Source organism: Oryx dammah, unplaced genomic scaffold, assembly GCF_014754425.2.
Source record: "Oryx dammah isolate SB20612 unplaced genomic scaffold, SCBI_Odam_1.1 HiC_scaffold_1, whole genome shotgun sequence".
In the NCBI taxonomy this organism is placed as follows: Eukaryota; Metazoa; Chordata; class Mammalia; order Artiodactyla; family Bovidae; genus Oryx; species Oryx dammah.
The window spans coordinates 94,854,026-94,877,863 of record NW_024070185.1 but is presented as its reverse complement, the minus strand read 5'-3'; the positions used below and the strand labels follow the sequence as shown (position 1 = coordinate 94,877,863).

Here is a 23,838-nt window from a genome sequence, read left to right as displayed (position 1 = left end):
TCACCAAGAATATTGACTCTTCTGGCAACCCTGGCATCCCACTGTCTACCCAATTTGACTCTTTAATGACTCTTTAAGTCAATAATGTCAGATGATCCCTATCCAGTAATTTCAGGAACCCCAGCTTTAAGGTCAGAAAGACAATTTTTCATGGATTATATCTGCATATAATCAAGTCTGAAGCAACAGGTTTCTCCACCCATGTATTGAAGCTATACTCTATCTCCTTAAAGGAATTTTAAGCAAGTGGGTGGAAAACTGTAAGGATGACCTCCTGAAATCAAATTAAGAGGCCCAAACCAATGTCTTTCCCTCATAACCATCTAGAAGAATCTCAGCCTTGGATCTGTGTTAATCAATGTTGTCTCCCTACTCCGCAGTGGTAGGTATCCCTGCAAATTCATGGTTTCAAACTTACCCACAGTCTACAGTCAGAGAAGTGGAAGAGTTTCCAGCTTCTGTCTTCCTTTCCCTTTCTCTTGCCCATGGGTACCTATCCTCTCCCTCCTCTCTTGCCACAATGGAAGGCAGGCTCCACTCCTTTCTATCTAAGACTTGGGCTCTGACCAACTCTTTCCTGCCTCACCTGGGAGCCCACCTGGTCTGCATTTTCAATTTCTCTCTGATTACAGCTAAGTCATTCCCATCTTACAGTCTAGTATCCAGGAAGAACTCTGTTGCTGCTGCTGCTGCTGCTGCTAAGTCGCTTCAGTCGTGTCCGACTCTGTGCGACCCCACAGACAGCAGCCCACCAGGCTCCCCCGTTCCTGGGATTCTCCAGGCAAGAACACTGGAGTGGGTTGCCATTTCCTTCTCCAATGCATGAAAGTGACAAGTGAAAGTGAAGTGGCTCAGTTGTGTCCGACTCTTCGTGACCCCATGGACTGCAGCCTACCAGGCTCCTCCATCCACGGGATTTTCCAGGCAAGAGCACTGGAGTGGGTTGCCATTGCCTTCTCCGAGGAGGAACTCACCCCTCCCCCAAACACACACAAACAAACTTACACACTCCACGTCCCTCTGACCTATATTCTCCCCTGGGAAAACAACACAAGTACAGTCAAAACCACCTAGGGTTGAATCTCAATTCTATGCCTTATGAGCTATATGAATTCTTGACAAATATATAAATTCTCCAAACCTTTATTTCCTCATCCACACACAGAAATCCACATTCCATAGGGTTGGTGTATGGAATAATCTGGATAATGACCACAAAGCATTTGGCATAGTAGCTGGCATATAGGAAGATGTAACTGTAATTGCCATAATTACCAAGAATTCCCCCTTTTCACAGACAAGCTGCTTTCATGCTCCTTACTTCTCCCTCAGTCCTCTCCATCTGGTATTTGTAACTACCATTCTGCAGAAACAAATACACCATGGTCAGGAATGACCTTCTTTGGACCAATGAAAGAACACTTCTACTCCTTATATAACTTAACCGTGACTTCTGCACCATTCTCTACCATAACCTGCTTTCTCCTTTAAAATAACTCTTTCCCCTGGATACAGAAAAACTGTCTCCCCCAGAACTACCTGTCTCCCCCAGAACTGAATTCATCTTTCAGTCTCACTTGGGACCAGGGTCTCTCAACCTCAGCATCACTGACATCTGGGGCCAGATTTTGTTGTTGGAGGGCTGTCCTGGGCACTGAAGGATGCTTGGCATCACCCCTGGCCTGCACCCAATAGATTCCAGTGGCATCTCCTTCCCTTCCCCCATTCACCCCCACTAGTGACAACCAAAGTATTTCTGCTGGTCTCACTGGAGACACTTGGGGGAATCATCCCCACTGAGAACCACTCTCTCCAGAAAATCCTGTCCAGCATGCAGGGCTGAGCTGAGACCCTTCCTAGGTGTTCCTAACCCTCCCAGGCATTTCCCACACAGCACTGTCTGCCTAATTGCCTGTCTCCTCACACTGCAGTATAAATTCCTTGGCAGCCAGGACTGTTTGGTTCAACCTCAGCCCATGCCAGTTTCTGGAACCCACATACTCTTTTTCCTCCCGCTGAAAACAAACTGATTATAAGACACACTCTAATAGGCTTCCCTGGGGGCTCTGTGGTAAAGAATCTGCCTACCAACACAGAAGACATGGATTTGAACCCTGGGTTGGGAAGATCCCCTGGAGAAGGCAACCCACTCCAGTATTCCTAGACAATTCCATGCACAGAGGAGCCTGGCAGGCTACAGTCCACCGGGTCCCAAAAGAACTGGACATGACTTAGCGACTAAACAACAACACCCCAACACTTTAATATAGATTTTCAAGGTTAGATAACCCCATGCAAAAAAATGTAAACTTGGATTGTAACATGCATCCTTCTTATACAAATGTGGGGGCAAGTGTCTCAGTAGCTAGAAAATACGGCGTCAGGCTGAACTGAAGGGTGGCATGTGTCTGGCAGGGGCAGGCGGAATGTCAATGCATGAGCTGAGCATCAGAATGAGAGATGGGCTTTAGCCTCAGTCCTCCATGGCCATGAATTAGGGGCCTGTTCTACCAGGAGATCAGCAGGACCCTTCTGCTGGTTTCCCTCTGTATTCTCAAGTTTAAGTCCATCTCCTTCCTAATCTTAATGCTGTCCTTGTCTTAAGACTTCCTGGCTGATTTAGAAATTTTGAAACTTACTGATACGTTTCTACCTTCATCCTCCTCCCTCCACATCCTTGTGTGCATTCAGTTCAGTTCAGTTCAGTCGCTCAGTCGTGTCCGACTCTGCGACCTCATGAATCGCAGCACGCCAGGCCTCCCTGTTCATCACCATCTCCCGGAGTTCACTCAGACTCACGTCCATCGAGTCAGTGATGCCATCCAGCCATCTCATCCTCAGTTGTCCCCTTCTCCTCCTGCTCCCAATCCCTCCCAGCATCAGAGTCTTTTCCAATGAGCCAACTCTTCGCATGAGGTGGCCAAAGTACTGGAGCTTCAGCTTTAGCATCATTCCTTCCAAAGAAATCCCAGGGTTGATCTCCTTCAGAATGGACTGGTTGGACCTCCCTCCAGTCCAAGGGACTCTCAAGAGTCTTCTCCAACACCACAGTTCAAAAGCATCAATTCTTTGGTGCTCAGCCTTCTTCACAGTCCAACTCTCACATCCATACATGACCACAGGAAAAACCACAGCCTTGACTAGACAGACCTTAGTCGGCAAAGTAATGTCTCTGCTTTTGAATATACTATCTAGGTTGGTCATAACTTTTCTTCCAAGGAGTAAGCGTCTTTTAATTTCATGGCTGCAGTCACCATCTGCAGTGATTTTGGAGCCCCAAAAAATAAAGTCTGACACTGTTTCTACTGTTTCCCCATCTATTTCCCATGAAGTGATGGGGCCAGACTACGTTCCTTATACTGTCCCTGCCTCTGGCAATGAAATTTCAGACAAAGAAGAGTGTCCTTACAAAATACCGTTTTCACTCATAAAACATTGCTATATTCCAGGAAGCTGATGTATTGGAGGGATGGGAAATGTCAGGATTGAAAAGAACTAACTGGTCTCCAAACAGTTTATTTCTACGGAATTTCTCAAAAAAAAAAAAAAGTCTTTGAAGACCCACATATTAAACAGAAATGAGGTCACTGATGGTCAAGGTTCAGTACAGAGTAGGCAAAGCTCTCTTGTCTCCAAAGCTAAGTACCCCAGGCATCCAGCTCCTTGGCCTGCGTTACAAAGCCAGTGCTTCTCCTTAAGGAATTCTTAGGGGGAAATTCTAAGGAATTTTCACAGGTATAAATCAGTGAAAAAATTAGCTGCACAACAGAATGCATTGTCTCTTGCTAGTTAAATAATGATGGTAATAACAATGATGTTAGTATATAAATACAGGAAAACAATGAGAAAATATATTCCCCAAAGCCTCCATGGTGAAGTTTTCTCTGGGAGCAGAGTTAAAAAGGACTTTCACTTTCCCTGAATTCCAGCTTCTAGAATGTTTGTATATTTGTTATTAGTATGTCGGTTTTACGAGCTGAAGATGATTTTTTAAAAGTTTGAGTGGTTTCAGAGAAATAAACAAGCAAAACAGTCCCCCTTAAAAAAAAAAATCCCCGGGTCCAACAAGTCAGCCTACATATTAGGGAACATGTGGGTGTGTGATCACTTTGGTGTGTAAATACTTAATATGTGTCCACATAATAATGTGGGCACGTTAACAAAAGCAGCATAGCCAAGACTGACCACAGAATGCTAACTGCCTATTAGCAGATGGGCCCAGTGGCAATGCTTAGCCAGCTCTCTACAGGAACCTCACACAGGAGCAGGTGCACCCCCTACTACTTGAGAAAGCAAGGTTCGGCAGGAACACACACTTCAATCAATCAGCGAACCCAGTTAACAAACCACTCCATCTAATGTTCAGTTTTGTTCCATGAGGCCCAAGAAAGACAAAAGACTCTGCACCCTTTATCTTATACCTCAAAACAGGTACATCTTCAATGTCCCGCCAGGAAATATTAGAGGCAACATAATCCATCAGCCCCCTGGAGACACATGGGACACCAGTCATGACCACTTCATCCCACAGCTGAGATAAGGTGAGAAATCTGAGACTCAGTGAGGTAAATTCTGGTTTAGACTTATCTTCTCATTGCCAAGACCATTACATCACACATCTAGGCAGGTGAAAAGGGAGTCGTTGACCTGGAGCTCTCTGCCCTCATTTGAAAGAAAAATCATTTTCAACTGAGTCCAAAACAGATTTATTGACCAGCTACCATGTGCCAACACCAAACATTTATTGAACACTTGAGTGCCTCCTAGATCGCTAGTACGGTTCTAGACCTGGGGGGAAATAAAGAAAGAAAGGTGGGGGGTGGGGTATGAAAGGCGGTATATGGGGAGACAAAAGGTAGGTGTAAGCCATGCTCCGTCTCATGGAAATTAAAATATAGTTGGGACAAGACTAACAGAAAAGAAATTAGAGAATAAAGAATTCTAAACACTTGATAATGAGCCATGGATTGTTACGGTACAGTTTCCAAGTACAAAGATGATGAGAACAGCTGGGAAAGCAAAGGACACAGTGGGTCCATGGGTTTGATGATGAATGTTCCTGAAAGCTAAGCAGCCAGCTGGGTCAGTAGAACTCGCCCAGGTATGAGCAAAGAGAGATAAAAGGATCTCGCCCTAGAAGTTAGGATCTAGCTTTATTGCCTACCACCTGACCTCAGGCAAGATATTCAACTGCTTCCTCACCTGTATAATGGGACTAAAAATATCCATCTCATAGGGATGAAATAAGATAATGTTGATGGAGCCTCAAATGTCAGGTCCCTTCCTCCCTCCCTCCCTTTGGGAGAGCATCAGGGAACTCGTACCATCCTTAATCAGGGGAATGTGATATAATGAAAGCTACATCCTTGCAAGATTATTTTGGCAGCACTAGGAAGGACTTCTAGGGGAGCGAGGAGGGGAGGAAGAGAGGATGGTGAGACACACGCTGCTAAAGCAGCTGCTGAGATGGTCCAGGGATGAGACAAAGTAGGACTGGCCAGGAAGACGTACTGGAGGTACAGAGAAGGTGGTCAAACCTATACAATATTTAGAAGGGAGAGATGACAAAAGCTAACGCTCTGAGGGCTGATCTAACCACCTGGTCAACACTTTCTGACCCAGCTGGAGTAACTATCGAGATGTGGTCCAAGTTGATTTTTATTCAACATTGTCAAGAAGAGTTAGTTCTTCAATGATTGATGAAAAATTGTATTTTTTAACTGCATTTTTAAAAAGAACAGTTCCAATGAAGGTGTAGACCATCATCCAAGAACTTTAAGAAGCAACAGTCTTTAGGGTGGAATACTTAACTGGATGGTACACAGAGATACGCCATCAAGCTATAATACTTCCATCAACATATGATAATGGCATTTTCATGTATTTTCCAAGATAGCAAGGAAATTACCTAGACTAGCACTGTCAGAAAGAAATAAATGCAAGCCACGGATATAGAAATTTTAAATTTTTTGGCAGCTAGGAACAGGTGTCATTAGTTTCAGTAATATAGTCTATTTAGCCTAATAGATCCAAAAGTATTGTTTCAACATATAACAAAAACACATCCGTGAGATATTTTACATTTTTGTTCCATTAAGTCTCAAAAATTTAGTCTCTTTGATACTTACAGCAACATCTCCATTCAGACCAGGCACATTTCAAATGCTCAAAATAGCTCAGGGCTACTGTATTGGACAATGGGGGGGGTCCAAAAACAAAGCACTTATTCAACTGAGTTTTCACTGTAATTCACCTTGAGGTAGCCTCTACTGCAGCTGAACATCTGGAGTAAAAGATTTTTAAATGCTAATCTAATTACATCACTTCCTTGACTTACAGCCCTACAATATCTTTACATTTTCCTTAAGACTAACCAGTTAGGGATCTCTTCCATTCAAGGAAAGTCTGTCACATTAAGTTTTATAGATTACCGAAATAACATCTTGACATCTTCTATAAGAATAGATCTGCCTTAAAGCACACTCTCTCTACCTATATAGTCAAGCTGGCTTTGTAATGCACCAACCCCAGCGCTGATCCAGCTGAAAAACACCTTGGGCCAACAAGGGCTGTTTTGAACCTGGCAAATGGCCTGCCCAGCAGCATGCAGCATGGCAGTTAATAGCATGGGCTCAGAGCACACTTGCCTGAGTTTGTACCCACTTACTTTTTGTCTGGTCTTAGTAAATTGTATAACCTCTCTATGCCTCCGCTTCCTCACCTGCAAAAAGAAATGTTTTAAAAAAGACAGTACTATTCATAGAATTATAGTATTAAATGAGGATCAAGTGAGGTAATACATAAAAACTACTTGGGCACGTAGTCTGTCACCAGGAATTCTTAGCCATTATTTTCAAGGACTTCTTGGTCCTCCAGAAACACCAGAACCATGTTTTTCAACAATCTCAGAGGTCTGTACCAGCACTGCCCAAGGGCAAGAGCACAGCTGACCTGTGTTCACATCCCTGCATTGACACCTAACACAGATGTGACCACGTGACAATTACTTAACCTCTCCGAGCCTCTGTTTTCTCACCTGCTAAATAGGACCCACTGAATAATAGTAGTGAAGATTAGACAACAGAGTGGGTCATCTGGCCCTTAGAAGCGATAGGGCCTCTCTTGAGTACCACTTACATTTCCCTTCCCCTCCTCCATCATAGCCTAACTAACAAAACACATTCATTTGGGAATGAATTAGGGCGCATCTCTTCTGAGTGAAGGCAAAGGGAAACCATTATGACAGGACTGTTTACTATTTCAGTGGACATCGGTTGTCTTATCAAATCTTTACCATGTCTTTAATCGTCACCAAAATCCATTTCACATAAGCCACAGCAAGCCATCGGAGAGAGTCACTGGCTCCAAGAAGGACTATTCTATGAAGAGCATGGCAATTTCCTTCCACAATGATACATTCTCACAAGGTTAGAGGATGTCTCCTGAATATCCTCAACTTCCTTTAAAAGCCTACAAAGCATTTGTCATTCATGGGTGAGTCATCCATGGTGTCCTGGAAAGGACTGGTCAGAAGGCAAGGTTTGGGACTTTGTCCTGGCTTTCCACCAACTGTGACTTTGGGCAAGTCACTTGACCTTTGTGGGTAAGAGAGCACATGTGCTTCATGGCGTTGTGGTAGAGAACAAATATACATAGTGTGTACTGAAAGCCCTCAGTCTCACTGATGAAGAGTTCAGCAAATCAACACACAAGGCAACATGAACTTGACTTCCATACTTTACTGCCTTGGAAGCACATTTTGGAAATTTGTTCTAAGATAAGGAATAGCCTTATGTCAGCTGTATCATCTTCTACCTCTTTTCCCAGTTCCAGAGTTAAGAACTGGAGATCCAGACCTCTGACTCTGAGAACAGGAATAGATGAGGCAAAGAGGCAAGAAGCCTGAGGCCAGGGTGACTCATGGCTGTGGAATTCCTAAGCTGGTGGAATGCTCTCTGTGTTTCTCTTCCCTGTCGAGTATCTGGGTTAGCAAGGTACAGATGACACAGGGGAGAAACAGGCGTTACTTCTCTGCAGAGCAAATTTTTATACAGGCACACATACATGAATGCATGCGTGTGCACCTGCCTCCAGCTACAAAGGTCAAGATCTATTAGGTTGTATAAAAGCAGAAATCAACACTGTTGTTTTAAGAAAAGGGTTGTAGAAAGTACAGCGTCTCTTCAGGTGTCTTCTTCACTGCCTCAGAGTTTGGCAAATTAAACGCCATAAATCCTTTGACACAAATTAAATATTTTTAATAAAAAATGTTAGGTAAAAAGGAAGAGAATTCCTCTGACAAGCCATTAAAATTCTCAAATGTTGTGAGCCTCTGAAGTCATGGTTTAGTGTGTGGGACACAGGGATAGATGGGGTTGTGTGAGAGGCTTAATAATGCCAGAATTTTTTTTTTAAGTTAAAATTAAAAAAATACAAAGATGGTCCAAAATCTAAAGCAAATAAAGCCTGTATTACATACTCATGCATAAAGCTACTTAATCTTCTATTGAAGCTGCGCTTTTGTTAAATGGATGCCAGGATCATTCTAGAACAATAGGAAAGGACCTCAAAGGGGACATTCCAAATATCTTGTGCGTGGATTTTCTCACACAGCTGTAGTTATTACAACTCTATTAAACCAGCTGCTAATAATTTTCAAATCGTCCATTCGTTCTACCAATGACCTTGGGCCACCACCAATTTCAGACCTTATCTTCATGACTTAATCAACAGCCTCAAATGGAATCCCCTCCGCTTTCAACAGAGAAATGCATTTTGAAGAAAGACTGTTGATAGCATGGCTTCTTTGTCATCAGGGAATTTGTGTAATGTGGAATTTAACCTACAAACCCCAATCTTCCTGAAAGGAAAATGATTCCTCTGAGATTCCCTTCTCTACAGCAAGGTGAAAATGAAAACTTTTTTCCCCCCTTTTTCTTCCTTGTTTAACAGAACAAAATTCATGGATGGGTCTCTCAGGGCTCTGGAAAACTCTGAATGTGCTTGATCAACAATGGGAACTGATCCAGGGTTTTTTAAAAAAAATGCCAGGAAAATATATCTTAAGCAACTTCAGATAAATCTAAGAAAACATCACCTTGTCTATAATCAAGGGTGTGGTGAGGAAAAGAACTTACACAGTGATTTCATTTTCAGATGTGATGTATTAACGGGACCAAAGATGATTCGCAGAGAAATCAACACCATGAAAACAAGAGTGCCAAGACGGAAAGGAATGTCCTTTTCTTAGGCTTGGAACCGAAAATATTTTTCTCTCTCGTGACCATCTTAACTTCAAAAGCAGAAGCAAGGAATGTCAATCCGTATGGAGCTCCGCTGGCGGCTGACTCTGTTTCCATTCTTTACACAGAGAAGGGGAAAGGCAGCCCATTGTGTGACTCCGCCAAGAGAGAGGAGAAAGAAAAAAAAAATACCACTTGTTTTTAAACTTTCCAAGGACACAGATAACTCAGGGAGGATGAAAACACAGAGATGAAGAAAGATGATTTGGGAATTCAATGTTGGAATTAAAAAATCAAGAAAGTGGGAGAAGTCAAGAAATGTCAGAATTTCCAGTACCAAAAAGGATGGGTTTCATAGTGTGTGTGCTACAAAAAAATGCTTTCTTTTGCCTCTTTTTGTTACTTCTTCAGTACTCTTATTCCAGCAAGAACTTTTCTTCAATATGGTAATTATCTCCATCTCCCATTTCCTAGAAATCCATCATCTCCTTTTCAAGCCAGTGTATTCTCTGTCCCACCTTTTTTACTTTTTAAACTAATTCTCATCAAATTAGCTGAAAAAAAAGGTCTTGATTTCCTGCACTAGCCACATTCTTTGTCCCCCCACTCCCCCCAAAAGGCCTCATTCTTCTAGTTAACTAGAAAGGTACAGAGGATATTAGGAATGCCACTTAGTCTTCAGGAATAAAGATGAGAAAGTGGCTTGGGGCATCTCTCTGTTCACTCTTGCTGGCAAGTTTCCAGGCAAAAGTATTTGGTAATCTCATGATAATCGGACAACACAGCCCCATTATGCACTCCCTACGATGCAATGTTGTCTCATGTCACAGCATGATGCAAGTGACACGAGCTTTGGTGTTGAGGACAAAGGCAGAGAGTGACCTCTGGAATTCCATAGCGAAGCACATGCCCTCTGACCTGGACACATTGGGCCAGCCTGAGATACTCACCCATACAATGAAGGTAAGCCAAAACGTAGCCCCATGAGTGGAGACAAGTCTCGACTATTTCTCATTACAGTGTTTAGCCTAATCACATAATAAAACAATGTATACCCATTGTAGTTGGGGACACAGAGAACTGTGGAATATAGATATAGATTATTTAACTCAACTGTTTCATGTGCTATATAGTGTGCTAGCTTTTTCTATGCCTGAAAAGGGACTCTAGATGAACAAATTTTCCTAAAGATGTTTGGGAAACTCTTTCAAAGCAAGAAACCAGAAAAATCTCCACTGTTCCTGAAAGAGGTACTTCAGGGGTTGCTGGGGTGATGACTGGAATTTCTGAAGTACATACATGCAAATAAGGCTGGAACACAGACTGACAACAAACTTGAAGAGGAAGGTCATCCACAGCCTACTCAGAGCCAGGGAAGCCTTATATATGGCTTTAATTGCCTAAAGAACTGCATGCCATCACCAGATTTTTATCACCTTTCAGCACAATGTCAAGTACACATACATGGGTTGCCCTCTACAGAAAGAGCCTAGCCTAAGATTACTGGTGGGCTACAGTCCATGGGGGGCAAAAGATTCAGACACAACTCAGCAAATTAACAACAAAGAATCCTACAGGCATATGAGAAGAGGGCAGAATGAACACAGTCAATGCAGAAATCAGTCTAGAGCATAAAGCATTCAAGAAGGGAGTGATGTCCATTCACTGGTATGGATATACCTCTATATCAACGCCACATGCAGCCTCTTAAGAAAGTGATCCTGCATTCTGATCACCTGGCTGTCCTGACATATCTGAAAGAACAGATCACAAGAAAGACATCCAATCTCTTTATTGAGGGGGCTGATCTTCAGCAAGCAGAGAAAGCACAGAAGCCCAAGAAAATTCATGACAGTGCACCCTGCGAGGTGTGGCGATGCGTTACACCTGCTGACTGTGGGAGATAGCAACACTAGATTATGAGCTTCTAGAAGGCAGGAGCTGGTCTTTCTGTCCATCTCCAACATTTAGCACAAACGTTCAGTAAACGCCTGAATGAATGACAAAATGAATGAGTAAAATATAAGGAAGTCTGGTGTCTGGCCTTCAAAGTCAGGTTACCAGGCTTTCTTTCTTCAACGAACCAAGAGTCTGAGGCCAGGAAAGACTATGCTAGCACCAAGGGCAACCCCAAATCAAAGAGCAGGACAGGGGCTGCACAAGCTGACGAAGAAGCGCTCACCAGCCCTGTTCCCTTTTAACTAGACTGTCCTCTCCACATACCATATCCCATCATGGGCATGACTTTCAAATCCAAAAGACAGCAGCGGGGATGGCAGCAACCTGAGCTTGTTAACAATCCCAACAGGGGAGCAAAGAGACAGGCAAGTTTTACAAGACAAATGGCAGGGAGGCTCAATTTCTGAGCCCTCTCTTTTAAAGGGGGTGTGGAGGAAGGGTGTATATGGAGGGAGGGGAAGTACTGACTTCCACCTAGGTGCCCCATTAGGCCAATATTTTGCAAAACCAGGTGTGTGCAATTTGCTTATTAAAGTTCTCACCCTGGGGCAACTGACAAGACTCATCAGTCCTGGAAGACAAGTGCTATGACCCCAAGGCAAGTTAAAGCATATCCGGAATATTTTAAGCTAGAAAGGGAATCTTTTTGTTAAAGTGAAAGGGGATCATTTTGCTGAAACAACTGACTGGGAGGGAAAGAAATTAAGAGTGGTTTGTTTCCCGGGTTTGTGCAGAAATTAGACCATTATCTTCCAAAACAAAGGCTCAAGGTTAGACGGCTGTTCCAGAAGGAGCTAAAGAAACGATTTTTTATTGATGATTCTAAAAGCGGTAAGGCTTCTAAAGGAAATGTTCCAGCGGAGGGCAAAAGCACCAAGGTGGGCTACCTCACCTACTTGCCAAGAGGTCTGGGAGTCAACATTCTTTTGAATATCAAGATCTGGATGACTTTCCCTATTCACTGGCTAACACGGTAGGAACAGGGATAGATGTGAGATGGCCAATGGGAACAGCTGGCAGCGGCATTGCTTAAGAGGAGCTACTGGCTGCTGAAGATGCTAAAATATAGGAACGCCTCAATTCTGTTTTCCGGACCAGCCAAGAGGGGCCAATGGAGGCACCTGCATGAGAAATCACAGAGCCCTTACTATGCTGTTATCAATAGCGGTGATCTCAAATTACGCTTTAAAAGATTGCTCTGCCTGTGAAACAGAGCTCCCTCCCTGCCAAATGCTGACCCGGTTCCGGGCAAAGAATGATCACACTTTGTTCATACACAGGAAAACGATGGCAGAGTTCTGGTGGTCGATGATCCACACCCTGCAGATAAACAAAGCTGCATCTGTACACCACCACTCCCCTGGCTGCCTAGAGTTGGGCTTGACAGCCACAAACTCACAATGCTCTTGAAATTCTCAGGCACATGTATACCTACCACTGGGCCTAATGACAGCTCGTCTTTGGCAGCAGAAAGGGTTCCAAACTTATATCTAAAACCTCGTGAGAGGTCACATCACAAGAAAATTTATGACCAAAGTTTTTCCTTCCAAATTTACTATGTCAATTACTGAAGAATAACTTCTAAAAGTCCTCTTTAACCACAGTTTGGTCATTCTAACGGTATAACCTCTACAGGTTCCAATATGAGGCAAGGCAATCACGCCCCCAGTGGATTCTGTGATAAACAGTTCATTTTTCTCATTAAAATAAAGGAAAGAGAGAGAAACAAAGTGTACACTGTGGGTTTGGCTTTGTTCCTCAAGATCTGGAGGGTTTTTGTGCTTCTCAACAACTTAGTTACACTGGGCAAGTGCTCAATCTTGGATTCAATTTCTCTGGCATAAAATGAGATTAAATAAATGATCTCCACAGTTCCATCTACTTTCAAAATCTCATGTAACAGGTAGGAAGACTATCAGGTAATATCTTGGCGCCATGATGGTCAGGACCCAGGGATCTTAGCTTGGCTGTCTTCTGCAACTTAACCGTTTGACCCTGGACAAGTTTACAACTTTCTTGAACCATCTACAGAGGGAAGGGATTTAATGTAGCTGTTCTGGGAGGTCCCTTTCAGCAGGTTGGCAATGAAAGGCAAGCTGTGGACAACATGTAAGAACAAAGAAGAAGACAGCATTGATTCACAGATATATGGAATCTGGGGCTTTTCTGGTGGCGCAATGGTAAAAAAATCCATCTGCCAATTCAACAGACACAACACACTCAGGTTCTACCCCTGGGTTGGAAGAGCCTATGCAGTAGGAAATGGCAACCCATTCTAATATTCCTGCCTGGAAAATTCCATGGACAGAGGAGCCTGGCAGGCTACAGTTCATGGGGTCACAAAGAGTCAGACAAGACTGAACACAAGTATCATATAAAATCTAGAAAAAGGGGACTCATGAACCTATATGCGGGGGCAGGAATAGAGACACAGACACAGAGAAAGGACTTGTGGACACAGTGGGAAAAGGGGAGGGTGGGATGAATTGAGAGAGTAGGCATTTGGGACGGAGTGAGTGTGACTTTAAAACACATACTTGCAACTATGGGGAAGTGCCCCCACCAAGGATTTCCCCTCTCCTACAAGCTTCTTCTCTGCTTCGTCTCCACACTCTTTCCCAACAAGCCTAGACAAGGCACAGACTCTTCCAAGTGGGGCTCCAGGCGGTCTCCACCAATCATTTAAAACTGGCACAAGAACTAGAAGCTCTTTGCCAGCACTATGGTAGGGGAATATGCATAGATGGTCTAGACAGCAAACTGAAATTCCATCTCAGGCTTCTTAACTAACCTTACTTTGTGGACTTTGGACACATCACCATAGCCTTTCCAGAAATGCACAATAAAGGGGTTGGCCACAAAGATTTCATGGGCCTCTTCTAGCCTGAGATGTTGTCCCTTTGAATACAACCAGTGACTTGACATTCAAGGCAGAAAGACAGGAACTCCTTTTCCCTTTTGGACCCTATCTCCTCCTGTTTTTTGTAGTTGACACCTGCTGTGTACCCATGGGTCAAGATTTAGAATGTGCTCACAGACTATGTCTGGATCCTGCAGGCGGCACCCCAGCATTTTATTTATAAAACTCGGATCCAATGTCACTGCCAACATGCAGTGGCTTGAATCCTGAGAGCTGGAAACCCTTGAGTCATTATCAACTTTCGAAACAGGCACACATTTACTCGGCTCAACAGAAAGATGTTTCAAGCTTCAAAATAATTTCAGATTTACACACACATACTGAAGTCATCATGAAAAGGCAGAGAAAGTTTCAAGGGTGGTCTGGTGAGTAAACCACTTCAGCTACCTTCTTGCCACCCCACCCCCCATTCTGTCTTTTGTACAAAATTGAAGACGTTCCATGAGTCATCTCTCCTGAGAAGACCAACACACCAGCGCCTTGGGTATGAGTTGATTAGTATTTAGTAAAAGCCAAACGGTTCAAGGCTGTTATCTGATTCCAAACAGGCACTGCACATTTGTCAGGCGACCTTGAACATGCTTTACCTTCTCCAGGGCAAACACAAGCCTCCGTCTAGCTAGATGAGGAGACATCCAAAGAGCAAAGCACTGTGAGGACTCCTGACTCTGTCTGGCATCTTCCCTGTGTCTTCGGGTGGTGTGTGTGAGGGGAGAGGGTCAGGGATGGAGGAAGGAACTGGAAACACTGAGGAATCAGATGGGTCCCAAGCACCAAGCGGTCCTCAACAGCAGTCCCTCGTGCCGAAGAGCCAATTCAGGTTGTCTTGGTTCTAAAGTCCTGATGGCGGCATGAGCTCTATACCATATGCCTGAAGAGTGACCTCATGCTGATTTCTGCTGGGGCAGCTGGAATGGGCCAGGATCGCTTGCCACAGTGATCTGAATCACTGCTCAGCAACATCTCAGGGTTAACAAGATCACATGTTCAGCTGCTACTTAAAGCCTTGGAGGCACTTCAACCTCTTAACTTGGGTAAGCGTTAGAAGCCTGGTAGGTAGTGTCCAACTCCTCAAAATAACTTTGAAGAGACTCTCTTCCATTCTTGGAGCTTCTAAGCATGCCAAGGACACGACCATGAGTTCTGAGGCCATGATCACTGTTCTCGGTTCCTAACAAACGACCGTCAAGAAGAGACATTCAACTTCCCTCTTTCTGCTCAATTGTTTCTTCTCTGCTGCTTCTAAAACAACCTGCTTCTCACTCCCTACGAGAAGACCTCCAAAGTTCAGAGGAAGAATGGAGAAAGAACATCAAACATCTTTAAAATATTTGTTCTGTAGCCACTCTTTTAGGTGTGGGGGGATTTTCTGCCATAATGTTGATGGTTATTTGGGGGACAAACACTATAAAGAAAAAAAATAACTTTCCTGAACAATCAGGTCCTACTGTTTAGCACAGGGAACTATATTTAATAGCCTGTTATAAGCCATGATGCAAAAGAATATGAAAAAGAATATGCATATATGTATAATTGAATCACTTTGCTGTATAGCAGAAATTAACACAACATTGTAAATCAACTACTCTTCAATAAAATTTTGAAAAAGAAAAATAATTGCCTTGTTTTTTCTCACGAAGCCAAAGTGTCTGATCAGCCAAATTCTGCAACAGGAGTATCTTCCTTTTTGTTGAGATTAACGAAGAAACACCCTGAAAGGGTTACACTGACCAAACACATTGCTTTGAAGCAGAATCTTCTCTCCAAGCTACCTCTCCTCTGTTGGGGGCAATGTTTACTTAACTGGTTCATTCATTCATTTGTCCACCAACCAACCGCTGAAGATCTATCACCTATCAGGCACATTACTAGAGGGTGATCCTGTAGTCAAGGTCATTTGGATTCACAAACGGGTCAGTGAGCTGCGGCCCAATATCAGAGGGAACGGGACAGGCAGGCAGTCGTATGGAGCAAATCCTTGGTCAACAGGTGCATCTCTTTATTGTTAACAGAAACACACACAACTAATTGGATGGCTCAGCAGCAATCTCTTTGCATATAGAAATCAGCACAATGTAACTTCCGTTTGTTTCTGCCAAAGGCACTAATATGAAAAAAATCTGCATCCAATTTAATTGATGAATGACAGATATTCTGCTAACATGGCCTCCATGGCGGAGGGAGGGGAAGGGGAAGGGGAAGGGGGATGGGGGATAACAGTGGTGGTGAAGCATAGTAAGTAGCCTGCCACTAAGATGACATTTCCCCAAACCTAAAGCACTTGGTATACTGTACCCTTAAGGTGCCCTGGAGGTACTGAATTCCTGGGGAAGGAAAGACAAAAGCGTATTCCATAGCTCAAATTCTCAGCAGCTACAAATACTAAGTTCTGACAGCATCTCTCTTCCTTTTCCTACATCCCGCATGTGAGATAGTAAAGCACCAGGGGCTGCTTCTCTCCTCCGTGCCAACCTAATGATTTCGGAGACCAGTGGTTCCTAAACCTGACTTCAAAGAACACACATTCCGGGGTCCCACCCCAGACCTATAAATCCCTCTCCGATGGTAGAAACTGAAAATCTATTTTTAATAATCTTTTTTGTTTCCAAGTTCTCCAAATGATTCTGAAGATCAGCCCAGTTTGTAGGAATCACCACTCTCTACAATTTATGGTGATTCAAAAACCAAAACACAAATTTAAAAGGACCTGTCCACCCCCTCCCACCTGATTTCCCACGTTTGTGGTTCCTCAAACATTTGCTTTCTGAGCAACGAAGAGAACAGCAGTCGCCTCCACCACCACCCAAATATCCAGCACTCAGCACATGAGACCCACAGATTCTTCACATTCTGAAGCTGTTAAAACAAACACTGTGTCTGGTGCAAAGTTTGCTCAGCAGCCCCCGGGGTTGTGTGGGCTCCCTTATCCATCTAAATGAACCAACCAAGGCTGCTGAGTCCAGGTAAAATGAAAAAAAAATCAAAGGAGTCTCAGACTTAGACTGGATTCCAACCAAATTTCAGACCAAAAGATGGACTAATCCCTTGCTGGCCATACAGAAACAGAAATAAGAATACAAGAATAAAATCAACTGTCCTTAGGCACATCAAATCGCATCTTCCCTTGAAGTAACAACTTTTCTCAGGGTACTTCAATGTCAAACTTGCATGGGAAGTAACTAAGGACACAGAGGCAGAGCTTCTGTACGAGGTACCCTGGGAAAATGCAACTCCTGAGAACAGACTGGGATGCAATAGGAGGATTAAAATCAGAATCAGAAAATAAGACCATGAAGAGACGTCTTTTCATTTTCTGTTCATACACTCTTCTGCCTTCACGGCACCAACATTCACAGGATCTCTGCTTCAGAAAGGCTTTGACTTTCCTGCTATTATCCTAGTCTTGCTTTAACACATACTTTATATTAGAATGCGTTCCAGGAAGCATATGGCAATAGAACTAGGTCAACCATTAACCAAATAACAGGAAACTGCTCTGCAGCGCACACCCTTCAAAAGCTTGCTTAATGAGCTGGCTCTTCAGAATATGTCCTTCAGTGAGGTTGGAACTAACAGGATCCATGGGTTTCTCTAATGGTGCAAGGTCACCTCATACCTAGAAGGCGTCTGCACATCCTAGACTTTCAGTGGTTTAAACATTCTACTGAAATGTTCAGGAACCAAAGACAAAGGTGAGGAAACATGTTTTCTGAACCTGCTTGACCATCTTCAAGGGGGCATGACTACTATCCTGGTTCCCCTGATTCATTCTTCCAATTCTGTTAAATAGGAAACACTGCATGCTCATCTTTTCTCTATATAACTTTTCTATATTCCTTGAGCTTCCATGAAATACATGCCATGATCCACTTAGGCTTGATAAGCCAAATAAAGTCTTGGGAAAATTTCTGTCTTCTTTTTTCATATAAAACAACAAATGAATTTCCTCTAGAACCACTGGCCTTGAATCACTGAGTACTCCCGAATTTGAACGTTTCCTCTCCAATGTTTCAGGCTCAACTCTAAGAAATCTAACTTTACAGTGGCCTGCAGAGTCATTTAAGACCCTACCAGTAAACCGTCATGCTCAAATTAGCAGCCTTCAGAAACTACCAACAATCAAACTCTCTTTGGCTTCTTTGACCTAGACTGCAATCTACACATTCTTACTTCCAAAACATATTTAATACAGATCATAGAGTTGGGCAGTTTCCCTTGATTAAGCATTTATATTAATTCTCACTTTTCAATTAAAATGTCAGTGCCAAATCTCCATTTAAAAAAAACTCCAGTTACTAAAATTGAATGCTGGATGTCTAGGAGGTTTTCAGTAGCCACCACGGCTTAAAAGCAACTAAGAGAAAATGATTGTTTTCAGAAAGCTAGATGTGTTTGGGGAACAAGACATTTAGGAGCAATACAACCTTTTGAAAAGTGCTAGACTTGATTAACAACTTGGTTAAACTCACCCATACTCACTGATTATATCTGGCCAGGCCCTCTGCAAGGCACTGACATACAGAGATGAAACCCTGCACCTACCCTTCTGCAGCTTCTGGCTGGTTCCATTCAGTAACTGACCATGAGACAAACCAGTGGTTGGCCTTCCGAACTGATACAGCTAAATTTTAACTAAGTAAGGTTTTTTTCCCTGGAAACAGTCAATAAGGCTTCCTTGAGCACCAACCTAAGGAATGACACTCTAGGCTGGAGATCAAAGAAAAGAAGCCCATAAGAGTCACCCGTGTTGGGCCATCTTTTGAATTCTGGATACCCAAATCTCTTCCATCAGTGCTCTTCTTAGGAAATGTCAGGTTTCTCTTTTCAGGGACTCAGTCAAAACGAAACCACCAGAACCTCATCAAAGGAATTTAATAAATAATCTATTACATAGAATGCTCAAGATAGTGCAAACAAAGGTTAAGGTTACTTTTCTTCCCCTTTACCAGATTTTGGAGTCCTGTTTCACTGAGGAGCACTCTGGCTCTTAAAAGTCACCATGTAATAAAAGATACTGCTCAGCTCCTATAGCCAAGAAGCTAAATGTTTATCAGTCCCACCAGGACAAGCTTCAAGGAGCCCCTTCACAGGGATCTCATGTGGATTCAAGTGTGTTCTGACTCCTAATCAAACAGTCACTGTTCAACAGTGCCCGACCTACAGTGTTCTATAGAAACTTGAGGGTAGGAGAAGAGGGAATTAGTATTTTTTATGTGCCCGCAAGTATCAGGCTGTGCAGAGGCTGACATTTGTGATCTTATTTACTCCCCAGAAAAAGCTTACAAAATGAGTTTTTCTTTCTAGATCAGGAAGCTGAGGATCAGAGATTACATCATTCACTCAAGGTCACACAGCTACTCACTGGCTCTGTGGCCTAAGTTCTTCCCACTACATATCATGGCCCTCACTGCCAAGGTCTTCAGGGGCCTCCAAACACTGATAGCAAAGGGTTCCCTTCTGCTGGATCTCCACATTAGAGTCAGATGTTCCTTCCCAGTATGAGAGCACACTGCTCCCAACACAATCTCCAGGACTCTTCAAAGAGGGTCCAGTGTTTCTCAAAGTACCCAAACACTGATGATGGAACAAGGTCAGGCCAGTTCCTAAGATATGAAGCAAGATGAACTCAGCAGGTCCTCCTGCCAATTGCCCTCGTCCTTACTCATCTGCTGGAACATGCCAAGGCCTGCCAGGAATGACGCAGACGAGGGTCACCATGGGTGATTCTATACCCCTCCAGACTGCTACAAAATAAAAGCTCAGTGCTGCAACAGGCTGGCTCCTTGAAAACCCACCAGCATCATTTCACAGGGTTCAAACCTCTGAGAGAAACTCTTTGCATCCGTCAACCTCAGCATTCAAGCCAGGGGGTACAGAGTCAAGCAGCAGTCTAAAGGTAAAAGGTCTAGGAATCTATGGACCTAAACCATGTTGGAAGTCCAAGTCCTTATACTGCTTGCTGGCTATTCTTTAATTCATAAAGGAGTTGCAATGTACAATTTTCCCTTACACTGAAGTTCTAACTATCAACACACTGAAATAGAAAACTATAGATGAGTATCATAGTTATGAAAGGCCTAGCTTCTGCCATTAATAAAAATGTGCCCCAACAACCACTCTTTCTACTCTACCAGCCCCACAAAACTGACCCCAGAAAGGCGGGTTTGGTGAAATTTAGAGCTACTTAACATAAATAAACATGAAACCCACACTTGGGTTAGGAGGTGTGGCTAATTTTAGGTGACTGCTCCATGTATCTGATGAAATCTGGAGCCCGGGCTTTCTGACTGGTTTAACGCAACCCTCGAGCCTACATCGAAGTAACTCCACCTCAGTATTTTCTCCACAGGGGAAAACAAGTGGTAAGGTGGCTGAAAGAAGGAATTCATTTCTGACTGTGAGGTCTTCCCAGGCAAACTGCAGGTCTGCTCCAGCCCCCAGGCTGCCGAGCGCTGTACCAGGAGTTGACACCCAAGAGGGCTGCAGCATTTAGGAACAGCTGATGAGAGGCAGGTCTCACAGGCCTTCTGCTGATCTGCATCTGGGAGTATTCATTCAAGAGAGGCTGTGAGATCCTTCTGAGAAGCAGGCAGCAGAAATTGAGAGGGTTCTTGGTGATCAAGTGCAACTCCGCTGGTCCCATTCCTAGGAAAGGGAGCTTGGAATATACTTCAAATGCATACAGAAGGGAGTCCCAGGCATGAGAAGCGAGTTCAGCTGATATGAGAATCCACTTTTCAAAGCGTCAGTGACTTCACCCCCTCTCTCTCTCCTTTAACACAGCTGCGAAGTCCACTGAGTGTCCAGCCAAGTGCACTTGTGCGTTTCGTGCCCTCTCATGCCCATGAGAGGACCCCGTTCCAGCCTGGTGGCTTGCTGTACTTGCTCATCAGCTTTCAGGTTTCACAAGGGAAAACAATCTCCCCCTCGAACTGTAGAAGCTTTCTTTTCCAGAAGAACTAGACAACCCTGATGGCTCTCTCCAGTTACATAGCAATTATGTAATTGCCGAGCTTCTGCAGAATCATTCTGGAACCATTCTGCAGCCTTCTCCTGACTACAGCTGCAGCACGATGCTCGGAGATGATTGCAGCCTTTGAACGGATGGCCGGTCTCAAAGCTGAGCACAAAGAGATGTACAATGGGATTCCATCTCAAACGCAAAGATGCTCTGGCCTCATGAAGCCCTTTCTCCTCCTCCCGGGCTGTGTGGTGAACTCCTGCCTCTGCCCGCCCTACATGTGTGTGGAATGCGCTTCGCTCCGTTTATGCTGACAGATTCCAAAAGAGGCAGAAAATCAGCTGAAGTTGTGCCATGGACCATACACAAGGTAGTCATTTAACACATCATAGGAAAGCTCCAGAAAAGGACAAGATGCAAAGGGGAGGTGGGGGTGGGGGCGGGAAGCATCTCTCTAGGCTTCCTGCACTGGCATGAAATGAGTGCTTCCCTTCCTTCTGCCAGCTCCAATCCTTCATGTTGACATTACACATCCTGTACTGTAGATCCACCCCCATGCTGCCGCTTGCCCAGCTGAATTATCTCCTGCGTCACAGCGGTGGTAACAGAACTGCTGGCTCGGCAGACTTGAAAGCACCATTTCAATGCTTTATGCGTTCAGCAACTGGACATATTACCAGTGCGTCAGTCAGGGCTGCTTTGTGGCCCTCTCAGCAGCCATGCAATACTCAACCTAACCCTTCTGCTAACCAGATGGTCTGTTTGCCTCTTGGGACCAAACCATTCAACTTTACTTTATTAAATTCTACCAAAATGTGGGGACAGTTTACAGCAGTGTGTCTGGTTCATCTCCAACAGGGTTGCTAAGATGAAAATGACCTAAAAATAACTGGAAACTCGACTTCACACCAACAGAGAACAAGATATTTTGGAGTAAATATTTAAATGATCTGCCAGATTCCACACCCCAGCAGCATTAACGACAAGGTTAGCAAATTATATTGTAAATACATACACACAAAGATTCAGAAATACACACATCTAAATAGGAATCCAGCCTCCAGCCAAGGGTTCACCACCCTCTGGTGCAGTTAAATGTGGTTAAGGACAGCCATCTCCACCATAATCACTCCAATTACCAAAACAAAGAAGCTAACACAACTGGTTAAGAGATCCCACCTCCCCTGGGTTTGACCACCCCAGGGCCCTCAGTAAATGGTTGATGAATGAACAGAGATGAATGGGCACGTAGTTCTTAAATATAACAGCATCAATAAAACACATTTTATGAGAGTGAAGACACTAAATTCTTTCCAGCTCTATCATCATCCCACAACTACTAACTAGGAGCGCAAAGCCAGGCAGCGGATAAATGGCAAGAAGCAAGCCATCTGTGCCAGAGGCAGTGGATGACCAGTAATTGATCACTGCAAATGAACTGCAGAGGTGGCTGGCCGTCCACTGAGTACCTGGCAGGATGTTGGGTATTTTACATACATTATGCCTGAGCCTTCACCAGAGAGGGAATACCACTCTAAAGATAAACTAGAGGCCAGGAGCAAATGAGGAACCTGACCCAAGTGAAGTACATCACTTTTCTACTACTTGGTTGTCACAGATGAGTAAGAATCTTACAACTTGAAAAGAACTGGCACAGATGAAGGTGGCAAACCACAACCCCCGCCCCGCCCCCGCCCCTCCCCAAACTATCCCTGCCTGAGGTCTCCAGGAAAATGGAAAGATCTTTCCAGTCCCAGAGCTTTTCTGCCAGCCCAGGAAGGCCTAGTTACAACCCCTCCTGTGTCTTCCCACACTTCTTACTTTCCTGAGGGCATTCCACACTATTACAACCAAAGATTATACCCACAGAGTCACCACGACTTCTTTAATTTGGGGGTCCACCCTTTGAGACCAAAAAGCTCTTATTTGAGATCATCCTAAAGATCTGAACACCAGTAAATAAAGTAATGAATGGTCACTTTTTTTTCCTCCTCCTCAAAAGTCTCTGCACACAATTTTAAAGCAGCAACTATAATTTTTTTTAAAGAATTAAACATTTCTTTATGTCTCTGTAACTGTTCAAAATGTAAAAGTAAATACATAAGGCTCCATGGGTAATCCACTTTGAAAGGTGAAGAACCACTTACATGTTCTCCATCTCTGCCACCATCACCACCAGACTGCCACCAAGGAGCCACCAATGAATGTTCTTGTGACTTGGAGCAGACCAGGTTAGGCAAGTCCTGTTAGGCCCTACCAACACCCTTCCACATTTTGAAATATCATCTACCCTGAAGGCACTCTAAAATTAGCATCCTTACCCCTGAGATCTCTAAGCATCTGATATCACAGGACACAAGTAAGACAAAGTGGACATGGGCCATTAAAATAAACATTTGCACAGAGAGGACCAAAGCAATTCAAAGCAAGGCCACAGGATAGCACTCCAGCCGGCTCAGAGCTACCTACCCGAGTGAAGCCATACAGAAGCAATCAACATTTATAAAAGACAGCACGGCCCAGTATTCTCATTGAACAAATACGGTATTCTTAGATCATTTTTGCCAGAATGATGCCAAGAAAGAGGAATGACACCTTTCTCCTAAAAAGCTCGAAGAAGTTCACATTGATTAAAAATTGTTCCCACAACTCTGCAGGGAATATTTCTGTAAGGTGAGACAGTAAGTACACTTTTCCAAGAGGATGTGGCGTCATCCTCGGGTGGTTGACAAAATGCCTACTGAGCACATGGGTAC

The 23,838-nt window shown here is 43.8% G+C and overlaps 1 protein-coding gene across 3 annotated transcripts in view; it reads right to left on the bottom strand.

The window, feature by feature from the left end:
• The window catches only part of ZNF462 (zinc finger protein 462), a 157,535-nt gene that overhangs the window by 116,565 nt on the left and 17,132 nt on the right, over nucleotides 1-23,838 (bottom strand). The window lies entirely within an intron of this gene.